At 44.3% G+C, this 22853-nt stretch overlaps 1 protein-coding gene across 7 annotated transcripts in view; it reads left to right on the top strand.

Moving 5' to 3' along the window:
• Nucleotides 1–22055, top strand: part of LOC137547348 (galactosylgalactosylxylosylprotein 3-beta-glucuronosyltransferase 1-like) — a 359516-nt gene extending 337461 nt beyond the window's left edge. For 6 of the 7 annotated variants that reach the window (XM_068270854.1, XM_068270853.1, XM_068270855.1 and 3 more), the window contains one exon: nt 21420–22055. The gene's annotated coding sequence lies outside the window, so the exon portion shown is untranslated. The remainder of the gene's footprint in view (nt 1–21419) is intronic. The other variant, XM_068270852.1, reaches the window with a different exon arrangement.
• The last annotated feature ends 798 nt before the right edge of the window (nt 22056–22853 follow it).

The raw sequence follows: 22853 nt of genomic DNA, 5'->3' as shown, positions 1-22853 counted from the left end.
GGGGCAGGGCTCCCAAAGAGGGACAGTTCATTTTTTTTTTCCTGATTCCGGGTACTTTAAAGTTCCTTCTGGCATAAATTAGGCTCCGTCCCTTTTATGTATAAACTCATTCTTACAGATGGCCATGAAAAAAAATTAAGTGAAATGGTTGCCGTGGCAACACTGCTGTAATCTGCTCATCACAGACTTGCTCTCTCTGGATCTGCTTTCAATCTCCTGCCGCCACAGAGCCTCTTTATATCCTTCTATCATGCCATGGTAGACTGTTCTGCAGAGCAACTGTCACCTGACTGTCCTGTTCCTTAAAGGACACCTGAAGTGAGAGGCATATGGAGGCTGCCATATGTATTTCCTTTTACACAATGCAGATTGCCCGGTTGTCCTGCTGATCCTCTGCCTCTAATAATTTTAGCAACAGACCCTGAACAAGCATGTAGATTAGGAGCAGCCAAATAGATCAGCAGGACAGCCAGGCAACTGGAATTGTTTAAAAATAAATAAATATGGCAGCCTCCATAGCCCTCTCAGTTCAAGTGTGCTTTAAAACTCTCTCTCTCACTGCTCATGGCAGTTACTGATTGGACTATCCCTCAACCAATCAGCAGGGAGAGCATGTAATGATGTGTGATTTTTATGCCCTGTAAAATCGCGTAAATAAGAGGTTACTCACCTCTGTCTGGGAAATTCCACTGAGCAGATCTCCCTTCATTTGGGGGCACCTATAGATACTTAAAGGAGTTATCAGGCTAAATTAACACAATAAGCGCTACTTACCCTGGGCTTTCTCCAGCCCCAAGCTCCCAGCATGTCCCTCGCCGCAGCTCTGTCCCGGTCCCCGGTGATGACGTCAGGCCGACCTCCAGGTAGTACTGCGCCTGCGCGAGCGGCGCTGTCAATCACCGCCACCTGGAGCGGACTGCGTAGACACTGATCTGTTGCATGTACAGCATCTGTGTGTGCAGCATCTTGCAAAGATTTCTGTCTGATGGGGAGTTCAGCTCCATAGAATAGACTGTGTAGAGTATGGCTCTCATACTACATGGAAGGGGGTAAGATTTCTGTCTGATGGGGAGTGCAGCTCCATAGAATAGACTGTGTAGAGTATGGCTCTCATACTACATGGAATGGGGAAAAATTGGTCTGTGATCTTGCCTTTTCCAAAGACTTTTATCTCAAGTGTGTATGTAGCATAAGTAATAGGTAGCCAGAAGTACTCTCATTATTAAGTATCTACAGGTGTCCCCAACTGAAGGGAGATCTGCTCACTGGAATGCCAAGACAGAAGTGAGTAACCTCTCATTTACTCTCTGCTCAGGACTCTGTATTGGCAAGGCGGGAGGGAGGCACCGGGGAAGGGGAGTAAGCCGCCGTTCCTTCATCAGGCGCCTGTAGGCACGTGCCTACAGTGCCTTATGGTAAATCCGGCCCTGGAGGAGAGATGCCTCTGGATCCTAATGAGGCTTCCGCAGTCTCTCTCTGCCAGCCCGATCCAGCGATGGCTCCACCTGAACGCAGGTAAACAATAACAGTGTGTTTGCAGCTGCACGCATGCGCACTAGTTGCTCTCCCGGTCGGGTGTGCTCTACTGTTCAGGTGTAGACAGTTTGTGACTGCTCAGTAGAGCGGACCCGATCAGAGCCCAAGCGGAGCCTGAGCAGGAAGCCACTAGTGTTGCCTGAGCGCAAGGCAGACAGTAAATATTATGGTCAGTGCCGCTGCAGGAGAGCCAGCGCTGGAATGAGGTGGGTGAAGAGGACGGGGCAGATCCAGAGGCTTCCGCCTCCCAAGGTAATTACCTCCCAAGGGCCCTTTTTTTCCCCTATAGGTTTACTTCAACCATTTCAGCCCGCGGGTATTTTTCCCCTTATGAAACAAGAGGAATTTTCCCCTTTCAGTGCTCCTCCCTTTTATTCCCCAATAACTTTATCACTGCTTATCACAACAAAATGATCTATAACTTGTTTTTTTCCGCCACTAATTAGGCTTTCTTTGAGTGGTACATTATTATTGATATTATTACATTATTAATTATAAATGCATTTTAAAAGGAATAATAAGAATTTTTTTTTTAAATCACTATTTCTCAGTCTTAGTTTTCGGCCATTATAGTTTTAAAATAATACATGCTACCATCATTAAAATCCACGCATTGTATTTGCCCATATGACCTGGTTATTGCAACGTTAAAATTATATCCCTAGTAAAATGTATGGTGCCAATATTTTATTTGGAAATAAAGGTGCATTTTTTCAGTTTTACATCCATCACTAATTTTTTGCCCATAATATAATAATAATATGGCCTGTTGACATACATATTCAAAAAATTTTATTCTCTAAACAAAGTAGGTGTCATTTTCTATTTGGCCACAAGATGTCTCAGCTGAGTACTTCCTATTTGCGTATAATAAGTACGCTATAAGAAGTAATGCGTTGCTACATTGTAACTAGGGAAGTGATGCAGGCATTAATGGAAGCATCATGGTGGCCTAGAGGGGAGATTAACGTGTTTTGGTTTCTGGACGTAGAAACTACGTCCAGAAACCATGTGCGCTACCGCGCGCCCCCGCGGCCGATCGCGCGCGTGCACGCGCACTCCCGGCCGCGGATTCGGTAGTCAGGGAATCAATGTATCGGACTATGAAGTCCGATCACTGATTCCTCTCCCCCGCTGAAAAAGCGACAGCTTCTCTCGGAAGCTGCGCCTTTTCTGGCCATTCACTTCCTGATGCGCCACTCTAAGCGTGTGTTACGCTTAGAGTGACGTCATGTAAACAAACTCATGGCCGCCATCTTGTGGCCAAAAAGTAATACTACACCTGAAAATAAAAATGAATTAAAATCAACACACATTTACATTATAAATCTATTGTTTACCCCCCACCCTCCCAAAACTACCCAAATAAAATGTTTACTATAAATAAAAAAAACCATTACAATTAAAAAAAAAAAAACATGTAAATATTTACCTAAGGGTCTAAACTTTTTAAATATCAATGTAAAGATGAAATATTTCTATATTTTTTTTATTTTAAACTTGTTAATAGTGATGGATGCAAAATGGAAAAAATGCACCTTTATTTCCAAATAAAATATTGTCGCCATACATTGTGATAGGGACATAATTTTAATGGTGTAATAACCGGGACATATGGGCATATACAATACGTGAGTTTTAATTATGGAGGCATGTATTATTTTAAAACTATAATGGCTGAAAACTGAGAAATAATGAATTTTTCCATTTTTTTCTTATTCTTCCTGTTAAAATGCGTTTACAGTAAAGTGGCTCTTAGCAAAATGTACCCCCCAAAGAAAGCCTAATTGGTGGCGGAAAAAACAAGATATAGATCAGTTCATTGTGATAAGTAGTGATAAAGTTATAGGCTAATGAATGGGAGGTGAACATTTCTCTCCTGAAAACCACGTAACCTGAATGGGTTAATAAATGTGAACTTTTTTCCCATTCATAAATCTAACGATTGGCGGCGGTAAGCGGTGGAAAACGGCGGGCGGGAGGAAGCGCAGTGGCTCTATTTAAGAATAAACACTGTTTTTTAACAAAACCTGTATGGATTGGCTCAGGGGACTTTTGTCCCCTGCAGCCAATCCCTTGTTCCCGGCAACATCGTGATCACGCCCACACAGCCCCCCAAACTGCAGGGACGTGACTATCGTCTCCCTGCGGCTGTAGCAGCTGCCACTGCGGGCGCGAGGCTCACCTCCTTGTAGCAGAAATGGCTAAACTACTTTAGCTTCAATTTTAAAAATTCATTCATGGGACCTGAAGCAAATAACGGAAGATGCTGTGGGTGGGGTTACTTAAAGTACACCTGAAATGAGAGGGATATGGAGGCTGCTATATATATATGCTTTTAACCTCCTTGGGGGTAACCCCAAGCTACGGTCGGGGCGGAAAACCGCAGCTTAGAGCGGTAACCCCAACCTGCACTCGGGGTGGTCGCCAGAGACTCTATGCAGAGCAATGCGAGCAGCAGGCGTTTCACCTCACCTCCCGGGGGATACCGATGTCGGCTGCCATTCTTCTTCCGCTCCTCCGAGGCTCTGCTTCCCTCTGGTGAGATCGCTGTCTGTCATCATGATGACAGCTGGCAATCTCACTATAGGGTTACAGCGCCACCTGGAGGATGGAGGGAAAACTGCAGCGCTGGAGCCCAGGGAGGTGAGTGAGTGCTGGGCTGCTGCAGAACTCCCTAGCAGCATGATTTTTTCCCAGGTTTTAGGGTCTAAAAGCATGCAAACAAATTGCACCGCTTTCAGGCCCTAAAATCCGTAAAGAATCATAGTCCCAAGGGGGTTAATCAATACCAGTTGCATGTCTGTTGTACTGGGCTGTTTGGCTACAGTAGTATCTGAATCACACACCTGAAACAAGCATTCAGCAAATCCAGTCAGACTTCGGTCAGAAACATCTACTCTGCATGCTTGTTCAGGGGCTATGGCTAAAAGTATTAGAGGAAGAGGATTAGCAGGACAGCCAGGCAACTGGTATTGTGTAAAAGGAAATAAATATGGCAGCCTCCATATCCCTCTCACTTCGGGTGTTTTTTAATGGCTCAACAGACTGCAGGTGATAGTAACACAGTCAGAGTTGTGTGGGGAGGCTGCAGCCTGAAGCTCTGGAGGTTTCTGGTGCAGACAGAAGCTTGGGAAGGGGCTCCTGGCCACGAACTGGAAAAATGGCCTGTTTAACTGGTAATCAAGGAGGTTTTATGCAGATGCAAGCAAACTCTTCAGCTGAGGAGTAGGTAAACATCTGTGCTTTGGGATTGAAATTGGCCTTTTCTCTGTGTTTTTGATTAAATATTCCATTAATTAGTTATCACCAAGCTGCAGAATAAACCGGACTGAATAAACAGAATTCTGAAGATCACCCAGTCACAAGCAGCAGCGTGCGCCCCAAATCTGCTGGAGCGCCCCGGGGCTCACACTCTCAGCGAGGGGCGGGACTCTCAGCTGTCAGCGAGGGGCGGGACTCTCACGGGACGTTCTCACAGCTTTATTAATGACGAACAAAGCCGCGTCCCTCTAATTAGCGGCAACATTGATTAATGCTGACTGAGGCATGCTGGGCAGGACGAGATGCCACAGGAGACTCCGACATATCCCAGATTCCCCAGCATTCTACATTTAAAGAGGACCTGTAGTGAAAATAACATCATGAATTAAATTGCTTATTGTTTACAATATTCATTTAGGCCTTGTTCATATTATAAATTGCCAGCACTATCTCAAGCACTGAGTGATTTATCGAGCAATTTTTTAACGCGCTTTTCTAACCTCTTTCACGTCTCATTCACACCTCGGGTGTTTTTGCCCTTTTTTTCAAGCAACGGCGATTTTGAAAATCACCCTAAAAAGCGCTTGTGCAATGATTCCCTATGAGAGTGTTCTCATCTGAGCGGTTCGTTTCCGATCCACTTTTGCTCAATGGAAGGTATAGGGAAATCGCAAAGCGATTTGTATAGCAATTTCCCCGGCACTTTGATGAATAAATAAATTGGCCTCAATTCTGGTCGCTATGTGAGGTAAATATTTTTTTGTAGGTAAAATACCTCATGCTGTATTTTCCTCTTTTTTTTAGCAATTCTGAACGATTTTTCTCCATTTCCGAACATGAGGTAAAACAGGAATAAAACCCACCAGAATTGCTAAATGTCATTACCTCATGAGGTAAATTTCCTCACATGAGGTAATTTGTTTGATATCCCTACCAGAATTGAGGCCATTGTATTTATTCATTTCCGGGTCAAAGAGTTCACTTCATGACTTGCGTCAGGAAGCGAAAAAAGCCAAATCGCTGTGCAAAAGTGCTTAGAAAAGCACTTTTTAAAAAAGCGCCCACCCGAGCACCGGGAGGGGGAAAAAATTGTCCACAAAATCGTAAATTGCTGGCGATTTCCGATTTTAGATGTGAACGAATCCTCAGAGTGATTTTCTGTTTATTTCTTAAGCTGGCCACTAACGGTCCAATTTCTAGCGAAAACTCGTTCGAGCAATCAGAAATTCTGATCGGATTGGTTGTAAATAATCTCCATTGGTGGACACAATCGATTATGAACGAGTGAAAAAAATGTCGCCCGAATGAATTTTCGTCGAACGAAAATTTAGATTTTCTTGGTGGTCGTGATAGATAGGAAGCAATGATTGGTTAGTTGATGGTGTAGTGAACGATTTTTCGTCCGATCAGAATTTCTGATCGCTCGAACGATTTTTCGCTAGAAATTGGACCGTTAGTGGCCAGCTTTAGTCAGGAAATTAACTCTTTGCCCCAGAAATAAATAAATACAATGTATTCATTCATTCCCTGGCGTTCAATTTCCCCAGGATTTCTGTGCAAAAAGTGATCAAATTAATTTTTATAACTTTTTTTTTTTCCTGTAACTTGCCAAAATGTGTCAAGCAAGGGTCTAGTATAGAGTGCAGGAGAGTATTGATGTGTATGCACGTTTATACTGTTCACAGCATGTTTTGTATGGACGGACAATCTGTCAATACCGCTAGTGAGGTTAAAAACGCTCGGGAAATCGATTTTCAAAGCGCTTTTTCAAGCGCTTAGCGTTTCTCCGATCCTTTCTATTGAATCGCAAACTCTCTGAAAATGGTGCAGGAGCCGCGTTTGCGATTGGATAGAAAGCTCATCGCTCACGTGAGAACACTCACATAGAGCAACATTGTACTAGCACTTCATATGAGCACCTCATATGGGCATGCCTTTAACCTTCCTGGTGGTAAGCCCGAGCTGAGCTTGGGCTATGCCGCGCAGGAAGATATCTCAGCCCCTGGTGGGACGATTTGCACACTTTAAACTGCTGTACGCGCAGCTAGCACTTTGCTAGCCGCGCGTACAGCTCGATCGTCGCCGCTCTGCGATTGCGATTGCCCGCACGCAGCGGCGCAAGAGGGCCCCCCCCCGCTAGAGCCCTGAGCTGCCCGGACCAATGAGTTCCGGGCAGCGCTATGGGCTGGATCGGAGACGTCTGACGTCAGGACGTCGGCTGACGTCCATGACGTCATTCCGATCGTCGCCATGGCGACAGGAGAAGCCAAACAGGGGAGCGCGTTATATACGCGTTCCCCTGTTTGCTTTTGATGCCGGCGACGATCGCACTAGAGGGACACATGCGCCCTCTAGTGGTGTTTCATGTAGCTACCACTCTGGTAGCTTTACATGAAACAAAAAAAAAATAAATAAAAAAAAAAGGATTTTTGCCTAAGTGGCAAAAAAAATTAACCGCCAGGTGGGTTAAGCCAGACGACTTCCAACAAGGTCGTGCTATGACCTCTCTGGAGAAGCCTCTTGCAATGGCCATGCGTGTCACTTCCTGCTTCATTCAGTGATGCACTTCTCTAACAGAGAAGACAGGGGTGACCCGGAAGTTATAACATAGCCAAAATGGCAGCCACGATTTTGAAATTGAAATCGAACGAAAACTATTTGGTGTAGAACGGTGATTCAAATGAAAGAGGAGAGCACAAGCTACAGAAAGGTATGCATCTTTAACCACTTAAGGACCGCAGTCTTTTCACCCTTAAGGACCAGAGCCTTTTTTCCATTCAGACCACTGCAGCTTAAATGGTTTATTGCTCAGTCATACAAGCTACCATCTAAATGAATTTTACCTCCTTTTCTTGTCACTAATACAGCTTTCTTTTGGTGCTATTTGATTGGTGCTGCGATTTTTACTTTTTATTCTATTCATCAAAAAAGACATGAATTTTGGCAAAAAAATGATTTTTTTAACTTTCTGTGCTGACATTTTTCAAATAAAGTAAAATTTCTGTATACATGCAGCGCGAAAAATGTGGACAAACATGTTTTTGATTAAAAAAAACCCATTCAGTGTATATTTATTGGTTTGGGTAAAAGTTATAGCGTTTACAAACTATGGTGCAAAAATTGAATTTTCCCATTTTGAAGCATCTCTCTCATTTCTGAGCACCTGTCAGGTTTCATGAGGTGCTAGAATTCCAGGATAGTATAAATACCCCCCAAATGACCCCATTTTGGAAAGAAGACACCCCAAAGTATTCACTAAGAGGCATGGTGAGTTCATAGAAGATTTTATCTTTTGTCACAAGTTAGCGGAAAATGACACTTTGTGACAAAAAAAATAAATAAAAAAAAGTTTCCATTTCTGCTATCTGGTGACAAAAAAAAATGAAATCTGCCACGGACTCACCATGCCCCTCTCTGAATACCTTGAAGTGTCTAGTTTCCAAAATGGGGTCATTTGTGGGGTGTGTTTATTGTCCTGGCATTTTGGGGGGTGCTAAATTGTAAGCACCCCTGTAAAGCCTAAAGGTGCTCATAGGACTTTGGGCCCCTTAGCGCACCTAGGCTGCAAAAGAAATGTCACACATGTGGTATCGCCTTACTCAGGAGAAATAGTATAATGTGTTTTGGGGTGTATTTTTACACATACCCATGATGGGTGGGAGAAATATCTCTGTAAATGAGATTTCTTTTGATTTTTTTACACACAATTGTCCATTTACAGAGATATTTCTCCCACCCAGCATGGGTATGTGTAAAAATACACCCCAAAACACATTGTACTACTTCTCCCGAGTATGGCGATACCACATGTGTGACACTTTTTTGCACCCTAACTGCGCTAAGGGGCCCAAAGTCCTATGAGTACCTTTAGGATTTCACAGGTCATTTTGAGGCATTTATTTTCTAGACTACTCCTCACGGTTTAGGGCCCCTAAAATGCCAGGACAGTATAGGAACCCTACAAGTGACCCCATTTTAGAAAGAAGACACCCCAAGGTATTCCGTTAGTAGTATGGGGAGTTCATAGAAGATTTCATTTTTTTTTCACAAGTTAGCGGAAATTGATTTTTATTGTTTTTTTCACAAAGTGTCATTTTCCACTAACTTGTGACAAAAAATAAAATCTTCTATGAATTCCCCATACACCTAATTGAATACCTTGGGGTGTCTTTTTTCTAAAATGGGGTCACTTGTGGGGTTCCTATAATGCCCTGGCATTTTAGGGGCCCTAAACCGTGAGGAGTAGTCTAGAAACCAAATGCCTCAAAATAACCTGTGAAATTCTAAAGGTACTCATAGGACGTTGGGCCTCTTAGCGCACCTAGGTTGCAAAAAAGTGTCACACATGTGGTATCGCCGTACTCAGGAGAAGTAGTATAATGTGTTTTGGGGTGTATTTTTACACATACCCATGCTGGGTGGGAGAAATATCTCTGTAAATTAAAATGTTTTGATTTTTTTTACACACAATTGTCCCTTTACAGAGAGATTTCTCCCTCCCAGCATGGGTATGTGTAAAAATACACCCCAAAACACATTATACTACTTCTCCTGAGTACGGCGATATCACATGTGTGACACTTTTTTGCAGCCTAGGTGCGCTATGGGGCCCAACGTCCTATTCACAGGTAATTTTGAGGCATTTGGTTTCTAGACTACTCCTCACGGTTTAGGGCCCCTAAAATGCCAGGGCAGTATAGAAACCCCACAAGTGACCCCATTTTAGAAAGAAGACACCCCAAGGTATTCCGTTAGGTGTATGGTGAGTTCATAGAAGATTTTATTTTTTGTCACAAGTTAGTGGAAAATGACACTTTGTGAAAAAAAACAATACAAATCAATTTCCGCTAACTTTTGACAAAAAATAAAATCTTCTATGAACTCGTCATACACCTAACGGAATACCTTGGGGTGTCTTCTTTCTAAAATGGGGTCACTTGTGGGGTTCCTATACTGCCCTGGCATTTTAGGGGCCCAAAACCACGAGGAGTAGTCTGGAAACCAAATGCCTCAAAATGACTGTTCAGGGGTATAAGCATCTGCAAATTTTGATGACAGGTGGTCTATGAGGGGCCGAATTTTGTGGAACCGGTCATAAGCAGGGTGGCTTCTTAGATGACAGGTTGTATTGGCACTGAAGTGCAGGAATGTTCTCAAATCATGACCTGGACATGGCAATTAAGTCGTACCAGCAGTGATCAGAAAAAAAATTTCTGTCACTGCGGTGGGGCGGGTGAGGGTTTGGCCGGGTGATCAGAAGCCCGCAGGGGGCATATTAGGGCCTGATCTGATGGGTAGCAGTGACAGGTGGTGACAGGGGGTGACGGGGTGGTTGATAGGTGATCAGTAGGTGATTACAGAGGAGAATATATGCAAGCAATGCACTGGCGAGTTGATCAGAGGGGGTCTGGGGGGCTAATTTAGGGTGTGGGCAGGTGATTGGGTGCCCGCAAGGGGCAGATTAGTGTCTGATCTGATGGGTAGCAGTGACAGGTGGTGACGGGGTGATTGATGGGTGATCAGTGGATGATTAGAGGGGAGAACAGATGTAAACAATGCACTTTCAGAGGTGATCTGAGGGTGGGTCTGCACGCAATCTGAGGGTGTGGGTGGGTGATCAGGTGCCCACAAAAGGCAGGTTAGGGTCTGATCTGATGGGTGGCAGTGACAGGTGGTGACAGGGGGTGATTGATGGGTGATTGACAGGTGGTCAGTGGGTGATTATAGGGAAGAATAGATGTATACAGTACACAGGGGGGAGGGTCTAGGGAGGATCTAAGGGTGTGGGGGGTGTGTGTTCAGGAGCCCCCAGGGGGCAGTTTAGGACCTAATCTAAAAAATAGCGTTGAGATAGTGACAGGGAGTGATTAATGGGTGATTAGGGGGGTGATTGGGTGCAAACAGGTGTCCCAGGGGTGGGCAGGGGGGGTCTGATGGGTGCAGTGGGCGATCAGGGGGCAGGATCAGTGTGCTTGGGTACTTACTAGGAGGGCTGCAACCTGCCCTGGTGGTCCCTCAATCACTGGGACCACCAGGGCAGGAGGCAGCCTGTATAATACGCTTTGTATACATTACAAAGCGTATTATCCGCTTTACATGCGGAAGATCGGGGGTTAACAACCCGCCGCCGCTGCTAATTGGCTGGCGGGTTGACGTCGCGGGTGGGCACATCCAGCATGCGATCCCCGGCCAGCTAGTCCGCAACGAGCCGCCGCCGATCGGCGTATTGCGCGGTCGTTGCGGGCTCCACTTTGCCGCCGCCCCTAGGTAGGGGCGGCCGGCAAGTGGTTAAAATCACAATCCAGTTATATATATATATATATATATATATATATATATATATATATATATATATAGAGACATATATATATATAGATATATATATATATATATATATATAGATCTATATATATATAGATCTATATATATATATAGATCTATATATATATAGATCTATATATATATATAGATCTATATATATATAGATCTATATATATATATAGATCTATATATATATAGATCTATATATATATATATAGATCTATATATATATATAGATCTATATATATATAGATCTATATATATATATATAGATATATATATATATATATATATATATATATATATATATATATATATATATATATATAGATCTATATATATAGATCTATATATATAGATCTATATATAGATAGATCTATATATAGATAGATCTATATATAGATAGATCTATATATAGATCGATCTATATATAGATCTATATATATATAGATCTATATATATATATAGATCTATATATATATATAGATCTATATATAGATCTATATATATATATAGATCTATATATATATATATATAGATCTATATATATATATAGATCTATATATATATATATATATATAGATCTATATATATATATAGATCTATATATATATATATATAGATCTATATATATATATATATAGATCTATATATAGGTGGTTGGGAGGGGATCAAGGGATACATGGGGGGGAGAGAGCTGGAAAAAAGTTTATTTTTACACTAAAATCGCACAGCCTGTCACGGCTGCAGGCTGTGCGTCTCTCCCTGTCACACAAGATCCACAGTGACAGGGAGAGGGAGGCGGAGAGGGAGGCGGAACGGCAACTATGTTGCCTTTCGGAGGGTGATCGCTGTGATTGGCTCACAGCGATCACACGGCAGGGAGCCAATCAGTGACGGCTCCTGCCGATACCCGGAAGCCTTAGCTGTCATAAGACAGCTAAGTGCAGCCGGTTCGGTGCGCGCGATCGCGGCGGGGAGCGGCGGCGCCGGTGATAGAGATCTACGCCTTGCCAGCCAGGAGCCCATCAAAACAGGGCGTAGATCTCTATCACTGCGGTCCGGAAATGGTTAAGTACTTTGCAGTACTGGTCGGAGTCTCTAGACATACCTATAAGAGGTGCTCAGAGTCCCTTAAAATCACCAGTGCTTAAAAATAAGTGAAAATGCTTATAATGTGAACAATCCCTTAGGCCTAGTGCACACCAAAAACCGCTAGCAGATCCGCAAAATGCTAGCAGATTTTGAAACGCTTTTTCTTATTTTTCTGTAGCGTTTCAGCTAGCGTTTTGCGGTTTTGTGTAGCGGTTTTGGTGTAGTAGATTTCATTTATTGTTACAGTAAAGCTGTTACTGAACAGCTACTGTAACAAAAAACGCCTGGCAAACCGCTCTGAAGTGCCGTTTTTCAGAGCGGTTTGCGGTTTTCCTATACTTAACATTGAGGCAGAAACGCATCCACAATCCAAAATCTGCAGCAGCCCGGGAGTATGCGTTTCTGCAAAACGCCTCCCGCTCTGGTGTGCACCAGCCCATTGAAATACATTACCCTAGCGGATCCGCACCCGCAAGCAGATCGCAAACCGCAGCGGAAATGCTCCGGTGTGCACTAGGCCGTATAGATGATTTAGTCAGTGTTTGCCCATTTTAAAATCTTTCCTCTCCCTGATTTACTTTCTGACATTTATCACTTAAGGCTCTTTCACACTACAGGCAGCGGTGAAAGGCTAAAACGCGGCGTTTTGGCTGCAGGCGTTTTCAAGGCGTTTTGAAGGCGTTTTAACGCCTATACATTACAATCAATTGTAATGAGAAACGCCGCGGTAGGCCCAGAAAAAGCGCCTGGGAGCGTTGAAACGCAACGCTCCAAAACGCCGAGTTAGATGTGAAAGGTAAGATGAAAGTCTATGGACTTTCTTTTACCTAGCAAAACGCCAACTTCGGCCGTGGCGTTAAAACGCCGAAAAATCCCTCTGGTGTGAAAGGGCCCTTAGGGCCATATGCAATTCACTTTTTTACCTGAGTTTTCTCCTAGGTGATATTTATAAACTTGTCAATAAAATGCCTTTTAAGCCCCCAGAAGGCAAGAATATGCTTCAAATAATTTTAATAGTACTTTTTCACCAACTTTTTGGTACTTTTTTAGGTGAAAAGTTCTGGAAAGTTATTTAAAATCAAAGATCAAAAATCATCTCCTGGGAGAAAACTCAGGTGAAAAAGAGAATTGCATATGGGCCATGGTGACATCTGGGAGGTGATCTCTGCAGAAAGTTAATTTACTGAGAGTTCTATAGTCAGGAGAAAGGATCTCTGGTCTCCCAGCAGGGCCGGCGCTACCATAGAGGCAAAGGAGGCAGCTGCCCCAGGGCCCCAGAGCTTGTAGGGGCCCCCAGTGGCTACAAGAGTAAAAAAAATTCAAATCAACCTTATAGTTTTTGAGAAAATCGATTTTAAAGTTTCAAAGGAAAAAAAAATACACATTTAAAAACCAGCCGACTTTAATGGTTAATACCAAATCCACCTTAAATTCTAGAAACTCTAAATTTGCAGGATATGTTAAGGAGATCATTGGGAATAAGAGGAAAAAAATCCACCTTACAGTTTTTGATAAAATCGATTTTAACCACTTGAGGACCACAGTCTTTTCGCCCCTTAAGGACCAGAGCCTTTTTTTCCATTCAGACCACTGCAGCTTTCACGGTTTATTGCTCAGTCATACAACCTACCACCTAAAGGAATTTTACCTCCTTTTCTTGTCACTAATACAGCTTTCTTTTGCTGCTATTTGATTGCTGCTGCGGGTTTTAGTTTTTATTATATTCATCAAAAAAGACATAAATTTTGGCAAAAAAAAATGACTTTTTTAACTTTCTGTGCTGACATTTTTCAAATAAAGTAAAATTTCCTATACATTTGAGCGCGAAAGTTATTCTGCTACATGTCTTTGATAAAAAAAAACCATTCAGTGTATATTTATTGGATTGGGTAAAAGTTATAGCGTTTACAAACTATGGTGCCAAAAGTGAATTTTCCCATTTTCAAGCATCTCTGACTTTTCTGCGCACCTGTCAGGTTTCATGAGGGGCTAAAATTCCAGGATAGTACAAATACCCCCCAAATGACCCCATTTTGGAAAGAAGACATCCCAAAGTATTCAGTGAGAGGCATGGTGAGTTCATAGAAGATTTTATTTTTTGTCACAAGTTAGCGGAAAATGACACTTTGTGACCAAAAAAAAAAAAGTTTCCATTTCTTCTAACGTGCGACAAAAAAAAATGAAATCTGCCACGGACTCACTATGCTCCTCTCTGAATACCTTGAAGTGTCTACTTTCCAAAATGGGGTCATTTGTGGGGTGTGTTCACTGTCCTGGCATTTTGGGGGGTGCCTAATTGTAAGCACCCCTGTAAAGCCTAAAGATGCTCATTGGACTTTGGGCCCCTTAGCGCAGTTAGGCTGCAAAAAAGTGCCACACATGTGGTATTGCCGTACTCAGGAGAAGTAGTATAATGTGTTTTGGGGTGTATTTTTACACATACCCATGCTGGGTGGGAGAAATATCTCCGTAAATGACAATTGTTTTATTTTTTTTACACACAATTGTCTATTTATAGAGATATTTCTCCCACTCAGCATGGGTATGTGTAAAAATACACCCCAAAACACATTATACTACTTCTCCTGAGTACGGCGATACCACATGTGTGGCACTTTTTTGCACCCTAACTGCGCTAAGGGGCCCAAAGTTCAATGAGTACCTTTAGGATTTCACAGGTCATTTTGAGAAATTTCGTTTCAAGACTACTCCTCACGGTTTAGGGCTCCTAAAATGCCAGGACAGTATAGGAACCCCACAAATTACCCCATTTTAGAAAGAAGACACCCCAAGGTATTCCGTTAGGAGGATGGTGAGTTCATAGAAGATTTTTTTTTTGTCAGAAGTTAGCGGAAAATGACACTTTGTGAAAAAAAAACAATACATATCAATTTCCGCTAACTTGTGACAAAAAATAAAATCTTCTATGAACTCATCATACACCTAACAGAATACCTTGGGGTGTCTTCTTTCTAAAATGGTGTCACTTGTGGGGTTCCTATACTGCCCTGGCATTTTAGGGGCCCTAAACCGTGAGGAGTAGTCTTGAACCCAAATGTCTCAAAATGACCTGTGAAATCCTAAAGGTACTCATTGGACTTTGGGCCCCTTAGCACAGTTAGGCTGCAAAAAAGTGTCACACATGTGGTATCGCCGTACTCAGAAGAAGAAGTATAATGTGTTTTGTGTTGTATTTTTACATATAACCATGCTGGGTGGGAGAAATATCTCTGTAAATGACACATTTTTGATTTTTTTTTACACACAATTGTCCATTTACAGAGAGATTTCTCCCACCCAGCATGGGTATGTGTAAAAATACACCACAAAACACATTATACTACTTCTCCTGAGTATGGCGATACCACATGTGTGACACTTTTTTGCAGCCTAGGTGCGCTAAGGGGCCCAACGTCCTATTCACAGGTAATTTTGAGGCATTTGTTTTCTAGACTACTCCTCACGGTTTAGGGCCCCTAAAATGCCAGGGCAGTATAGGAACCCCACAAGTGACCCCATTTTAGAAAAAAGACACCCCAAGGTATTCTGTTAGGGGTATGGTGAGTTCATAGAAGATTTTATTTTTTGTCACAAGTTAGTGAAAAATGACACTTTGTGAAAAAAACAATAAAAATCCAATTTCCGTTAACTTTTGACAAAAAATAAAATCTTCTATGAACTCATCATACACCTAACAGAATACCTTGGGGTGTCTTCTTTCTAAAATGGGGTCACTTGTGGGGTTCCTATACTGCCCTGGCATTTTACGGGCCCAAAACTGTGAGTAGTCTGGAAACCAAATTTCTCAAAATGACTGTTCAGGGGTATAAGCATCTGCAAATTTTGATGACAGGTGGTCTATGAGGGGGCAAATTTTGTGGAAACGGTCATAAGCAGGGTGGCCTCTTAGATGACAGGATGTTTTGGGCCTGATCTGATGGATAGGAGTGCTAGGGGGGGTGACAGGAGGTGATTGATGGGTGTCTAAGGGGGCGGTTAGAGGGGAAAATAGATGCAATCAATGCACTGGGGAGGTGATCGGAAGGGGGTCTGAGGGGGATCTGAGGGTTTGGCTGAGTGATCAGGAGCCCACACGGGGCAAATTAGGGCCTGATCTGATGGGTAGGTGTGCTAGGGGGTGACAGGAGGTGATTGATGGGTGTCTCAAGGTGTGATTAGAGGGGGGAAATAGATGCAAGCAATGCACTAGCGAGGTGATCAGGGCTGGGGTCTGAGGGCGTTCTGAGGTGTGGGCGGGTGATTGGGTGCCCGCAAGGGGCAGATTAGGGTCTAATCTGATGGGTAACAGTGACAGGTGGTGATAGGGAGTGATTGATGGGTAATTAGTGGGTGTTTAGAGGAGAGAAGAGATGTAAACACTGCACTTGGGAGGTGATCTGATGTCGGATCTGCGGGCGATCTATTGGTGTGGGTGGGTGATCAGATTGCCCGCAAGGGGCAGGTTAGGGGCTGATTGATGGGTGGCAGTGACAGGGGGTGATTGATGGGTGGCAGTGACAGGGGGTGATTGATAGGTGATTGACAGGTGATCAGTGGGTTATTACAGGGAATAACAGATGTAAATATTGCACTGGCGAATTGATAAGGGGGGGTCTGAGGGCAATCTGAGCATGTGGGCGGGTGATTGGGTGCCCGCAAGGGGCAGATTAGGGTCTAATCTGATGGGTAACAGTGATAGGGGGTGATTGATGGGTGATTGATGGGTAATTAGTGGGTGTTTAGAGTAGAGAAGAGATGTAAACACTGCACTTGGGAGGTGATCTGATGTCGGATCTGCGGGCGATCTATTGGTGTGGGTGGGTGATCAGATTGCCCGCAAGGGGCAGGTTAGGGGCTGATTGATGGGTGGCAGTGACAGGGGGTGATTGATGGGTGGCAGTGACAGGGGGTGATTGATGGGTGATTGATAGGTGATTGACAGGTGATCAGTGGGTTATTACAGGGAATAACAGATGTAAATATTGCACTGGCGAATTGATAAGGGGGGGTCTGAGGGCAATCTGAGCGTGTGGGCGGGTGATTGGGTGCCCGCAAGGGGCAGATTAGGGTCTAATCTGATGGGTAACAGTGACAGGTGGTGATAGGGGGTGATTGATGGGTAATTAGTGGGTGTTTAGAGGAGAGAAGAGATGTAAACACTGCACTTGGGAGGTGATCTGATGTCGGATCTGCGGGCGATCTATTGGTGTGGGTGGGTGATCAGATTGCCCGCAAGGGGCAGGTTAGGGGCTGATTGATGGGTAGCAGTGACAGGGGGTGATTGATGGGTGATTGATAGGCAGGGCCGGGCCGAGGCATAGGCTGGAGAGGCTCCAGCCTCAGGGCGCAGTGTAGAAGGGGGCGCACAATTCATTCAACTGTCATTCCTAATTGTATATGAAGCAGAAATAAATAAGAAAAAGGGATACATAGCAGTGACTGCAAGCCAGATAACTAGATATTAAGGTGTTGGGGAGGTTGTGGGCCCTGTGGCCCTCTTAGTCTAATAGTAATCAGTGTGTGACGGCTGGGGTGGGAGGGATGGAGGGGCGCACTTAAGTGTCTCAGCCTTGGGTGCTGGAGGACCTTGTCCCTGCTCTGTTGATAGGTGATTGACAGGTGATCAGTGGGTTATTACAGGGAATAACAGATGTAAATATTGCACTGGCGAATTGATAAGGGGGGGTCTGAGGGCAATCTGAGCGTGTGGGCAGGTGATTGGGTGCCCGCAAGGGGCAGATTAGGGTCTAATCTGATGGGTAACAGTGACAGGTGGTGATAGGGGGTGATTGATGGGTAATTAGTGGGTGTTTAGAGGAGAGAAGAGATGTAAACACTGCACTTGGGAGGTGATCTGATGTCGGATCTGCGGGCGATCTATTGGTGTGGGTGGGTGATCAGATTGCCCGCAAGGGGCAGGTTAGGGGCTGATTGATGGGTAGCAGTGACAGGGGGTGATTGACGGGTGATTGACAGGTGATTGACAGGTGATCAGGGGGGATAGATGCATACAGTACACGGGGGGGGGGGGTCTGGGGAGAATCTGAGGGGTGGGGGGGTGATCAGGAGGGAGTAGGGGGCAGATTAGGGACTAAAAAAAAAATAGCGTTGACAGATAGTGACAGGGAGTGATTGATGGGTGATTAGGGGGGTGACTGGGTGCAAACAGTGGTCTGGGGGGTGGGCAGGGGTGGGTCTGAGGGGTGCTGTGGGCGATCAGGTGGCAGGGGGGGGGGAATCAGTGTGCTTGGGTGCAGACTAGGGTGGCTGCAGCCTGCCCTGGTGGTCCCTCGGACACTGGGACCACCAGGGCAGGAGGCAGCCAGTATAATAGGCTTTGTATACATTACAAAGCCTATTATACATACGTGCAGCGGCGATCCGGGTGCTAGTAACCCGCCGGCGCTTCCGAACGGCCGGCGGGTTACAGCGAATGGTGGGCGGAGCCAGTCCCCGGCGGCTGATCGCGTCACGAATGACGCGATCGCCGCATAGCTACTCCCGCAGCCGCCCCCGCCAATGGGCGTATTGCGGTCGTTTGGGCCTGGACTTTGCCGCCGCCCATCGGCTGGGGGCGGTCGGGAAGTGGTTAAAGATTCAAAGGAAAAAAAAATACACATTTAAAAACCAGCCGACTTTAATGGTTAATAGCAAATCCACCTTAAATTCTAGAAACTCTAAATTTGCAGGATATGTTAAGGAGATCATTGGGAATAAGAGGAAAAAACAATTTTTCAAAAAGACCTTATAGTTTTTGAGAAAATCGATTTTAAAGTTTCGAAGGAAAAAAGTATACTTTTAAATGCGGGAAATGTCACTTTTAGTAGCAAACCTAACGGTAGTGTAATTTTACATGTATCAAAATAAAGCGCAATAAATTTCCTGACGGGGTTTCCAAGGGGGCCATACGCAGCCGCAGCGCTTTGGTCAGGGATCGCTATACAGCCACAATATGGCTGTATGAAGATCCCTGGCATTTTTTTTCCTATTTTCCCCAAAAAAATTTTATGTTTATAGTGTGGGAATTTTTTTTTTTTTTAATTATGTGGGGTCCCCCCTCCTGAAACTTTTTAACGCTTTGTCCCCCATGCAGGCTGTGGAGCTCCGACCGATTGGGGCTTCAAACCCTGACTATACCAGCTGCAAAAAAGGTCCCTTAAAGCCAATTTTTGCTCCGGGGTATCTGTTGGGGGGCCCCCCAGGTTTATTTTGCCCTGGGGCCCCATTGTTGCTTAAACCGGCCCTGTCTCCCAGAATGTTTTGGGAGGGAGAAATCTGCATAATAAACAGCTTAGGCTCAGCCTCACTGGGAGGGTGGGGCTACATTCCAATATACAGTACAGCAATAGATGGATATGGGAAGTGTTTCCTTTTAACAAATCAATACAGGAAATGTTTTTGATGCTGAAAACAGGAAAATGTCCATAAAAGTGGGTATCCTGAATAATTTACTGCATTCTACTACCGGTATATGTACCTGAATATGAACCGTATATGTACCGGTATTGGAACCTGAACTGAGTAAAATGATTACAAATAAACACAAGATGTACCTGCATCTTTGTATCGATCCTTCCTAGAGCGTGCTTTTGTAAACAATAAATGGAATACTGAGAACCCCCCATGACAAGATGGACTAGTCCAGTGCTGGGCAAGGATTACATGGCTCGGGCCACCGCCTGCGGACCGCATTCCTTCCTTTTCAATCCCCCTCCCGCCTTGCAGAGTCACAAGCAGGCGAAAAAAGTGGTTTTACATTCAACTTATCTTAGTGTCAGGTCTCCATGGCCACAGGGTGTCATGTGACATGCCAGCGTGTAATACACTGGCACGTCCTGAAGGCGTGTCACGTGATGCCCTGTTACCATGGGAACGCAATGCTGGAAGCGGAGATTAGGTGAGTGTTAACCCACGCTTATCTCCTGCTGGCCACTCTGCAGGGAGAAGAGGAATCCAGGCGCCTGGGACGGGACAGACTAACAGCGCTTGCGGGACAGATACGGTTCGTGCAACATAGTTTGCCCAGCACTGCACTAATCAAAAACCTGTCCGTTCTGACAGATTTCTACTACTGTAAGTAACAGCCACATAGGAGAAAAGTAATTTATAGCTTATTTTAGAAACATACCACTATAAGACGCTCCTGACCATAAGAGGTACCTTGGTTTAGAGGACAAACATTACTCTGCAGAATTCCTGTATAAAATTATGTTTTGTCTAATTCCCTGTAATGTATAGATCTAACATGAGAGGACTGCTCTATTCTCATCAAAAGGGGATTCCCACTTAAAGGGGAACTGAAGAGAGAGGTATATGGAGGCTGCCATGTTTATTTCCTTTTAAGCAATACCAGTTGCCTGGCAGCCCTGCTGATCCTCTGCCTCTAATACTATTAGCCATAGCCCCTGAACAAGCATGCAGCAGATCAGGTGTTTCAGACTTTAAAGTCAGATCTGACAAGACTAGCTGCATGCTTGTTTCTGGTGTTATTCAGATACTACTGCAGAGAAATAGACCAGCAGGGCTGCCAGGCAACTGGTATTGGTTAAAAGGAAATAAATATGGCAGCCTCCGTATACCTCTTACTTCAGTTCCCCTTTAAAGGGAACCATTTTACTTAAAGCAGGCAGATCAACCATACTATGCCAGGAAAAAAAAACACATATATAAGTAGATAAATACTTGCTACTTAAAAAATGTGGACAGTAGAATACATGTGTTTTGTATTTCAGTGAATTTAACTGTATATAGTAAATGACGAGAATGCTGTTCCTGGCAGGGGACATATCTTTTTCCCATAGTGTTAAGCTAAATCCTGATGTCATTCCCTCCCTTAAGATTTTTTTTCTTTTCTCCTCCAATTTGCTGTGTCATCTCTGGCTTGCTTGTAAAGACGTGTGAGCACAGACGGTGCTGCAGACTCACACTGAAGTGTGCTCAGACCAATCAGTGAGAAGCAGGAATGTGGGAGGGTTGATGACACGCTTTCTCCAATGGCGATGGCATAGAATAGAGGCTGGGTGGCTGCGTGAGACATTCCTGAATAGATTGGAGAGCTTGCACTGCAGGGTGAGGTTCCTGGCAGCATTACAAACACAGAGCCATATTTACATGGCATTTGATTGTGTGGCTGACAATCCCTATTTAATCTGTGTGTTACTGCTACGATTCTAAATAAAATGAATTTTTCTCTTCTCTTTTAGGTATGTCGTCTACGGAGCATCATTTCCACAGGGGTCAAAGGCCGTGACTTCTAGAATAATAATAATATACCCCATTTACAATGTTTCTCTTATGAACTGAATATCGTGGAATCACTGTGGCTGCTTTTAGTTTGTATTTTTCAAAAAATAACCGAAAAAAATGGCGAAGGAACGTTTTGGCGTCAGCAGAGAATCGTCTTGCTGCTCCCACCACCGCCGCGGCGCTTCCTAATTAATAAGGAGAACGGCGGAGAGGCGGCGAGAGAAGCGGGAGCCGCATCCGCACTGAAACATATGCTGGTTCCTGCGCAGACATATGGGCCTCCGTGCCAAAGCTAATTAAGATGTTCTCACCGCCTGACGCACCATCAGACCTGCCACCCGCTCATCACGCTTCCATGTCACCGATCCCAATATCTCTGTGCATTCTGGGTTTCTTTTTTCATATTTTCCAGAATGATTGGCTGATGCCACATCTGAAAAAACAGATTTTGCTGACGATAATTAAAAACATTAAAAATGGCACATTGACAATAAAAAGTTTTCCTGTTATTGCTGTACAGTTTGATGTAATCGCTGGTTGTTCCTGGGGGCGTCTTTGTAAAGGGCATGTCGTTTTTGCTTGCTCTTTCTTGCTTCCATCTCTCTCTGTCACATACAGCACCTCTCTCTCTCTCTCTCTCTCTCCCCCCCACCTCCCTCTCCTACATTGCACTCTCTCTCTACCACTTCTGTGTGTCTCTCCTCCTCCCCTCTACCTCTGTCTCCTGCTTTATTAACTGTACCACCTCTCTCTCTCTCTCTCTCTCTCTCTCTCTCTCTCTCTCTCTCTCTCTCGCTCTCTCTCTACCACTTCTGTGTCACTCTCTCAATTTTGCTTCCTAACCCTCCCTATCACTTCTTTCTCATTTTCGGCTTTTTCTCTACCACTTATCTCCCTTCCTTTTACTTCTGTCCCACCTCACTCTCTCTATTTCCCAACTTTCTCTCTCTCTCTCCACCACAAAATCTCTTCCATTTTCTTTATCTCTCGCCTGCCTTTCTCTCTCCACCATAAACTTTCCACTGAAAATTCTCTCCAATCTTTCTTTCTCTCCTCTGCCTTTCTCTCTCCACCACACACTCTCTCCCTTGTTTCTCCTGCCTATCTCTCTCCACCACAAACTCCCATCTTTCTCCTGCCTTTCTCTCTCCACTACAAACTCCCATCTTTCTCCTGCCTTTCTCTCTCCACCACCAACTCTCTTCCATCTTTCTCCTGCCTTTCTCTCTCCACCACCAACTCTCTTCCATCTTTCTCCTGCCTTTCTCTCTCCACCACCAACTATCTTCCTTCTGCCTTTCTCTCTCCACCACCAACTCTCTTCCATCTTCCTTCTGCCTTTCTTTATCTGCCCCCCTTCTTGCCTGCTACCCCCTCCAGCTCGGCGCGGT

The sequence above is a fragment of the Hyperolius riggenbachi genome, chromosome 2 (assembly GCF_040937935.1).
Source record: "Hyperolius riggenbachi isolate aHypRig1 chromosome 2, aHypRig1.pri, whole genome shotgun sequence".
Lineage (NCBI taxonomy): Eukaryota > Metazoa > Chordata > Amphibia > Anura > Hyperoliidae > Hyperolius > Hyperolius riggenbachi.
Note: the sequence above shows the minus strand (reverse complement) of the source record. Positions and strands in the feature narration are given on the sequence as shown.